The following is a 722-nucleotide window of genomic DNA, read 5'->3' as shown; positions in this document are numbered from 1 at the left end:
GTTGATGGCCTATAGAACAGCAGAGCATGAAGCCACTGGATACACTCCAGCAAAGTTGATGTTTCGTCGGAAACTTCGGTTGCCAATGGATCTGTTAACACGATGCCCACCTCATGAAGAGTTGCCTGAAAATGTGTCAGAGTTTGTGAAAGTGTTATCGGAAAGGATGAATGATATTCACCATCAAGTGCATTCAAACTTGAAAACGTCTGCTGATTCGATGACTTTATCTTATGATAAGAGATCTACTGAAGTCAGCTTTGTACCAGGAGACAAGGTGTGGTTGTATAATCCCAGGAAGACCAAAGGGAAGTCTCCTAAGTTGTCTTCTCCATGGGAAGACCCATATGACATAATGGATCGTCTCTTAGACGTGACTTTCCAGATAAAATGTGGTCGGCAAGGTAAGCCAAAGGTGGCACATGCCAACAGGCTTTGGCGTTATCACAGTCCAGGACATTCCAGTTGGGATAAAGTGAACAACAGAACAAATGACGCTGCTGAAGACGTGTCACCTGAAAAAGCCACTGTCGAATAAGAAACTCTACTCAGTTTTGAGAAGGGAAACAGTGAAGCCCTTGATGAACTTACTACCACTGATGCGACTGTTACCAGTGATAGGACATTTCCTGATGAAGCAAATGAACCCCACTTGAAGCAGAAGCCAACGAGATGGAGACCAGTACGGATGAAGATTCGTCCCATAAAATTAAGAGACTTTG

Source organism: Limulus polyphemus, unplaced genomic scaffold (assembly GCF_000517525.1).
Source record: "Limulus polyphemus unplaced genomic scaffold, Limulus_polyphemus-2.1.2 Scaffold745, whole genome shotgun sequence".
Classification (NCBI taxonomy): Eukaryota; Metazoa; Arthropoda; class Merostomata; order Xiphosura; family Limulidae; genus Limulus; species Limulus polyphemus.
Note: the sequence above shows the minus strand (reverse complement) of the source record.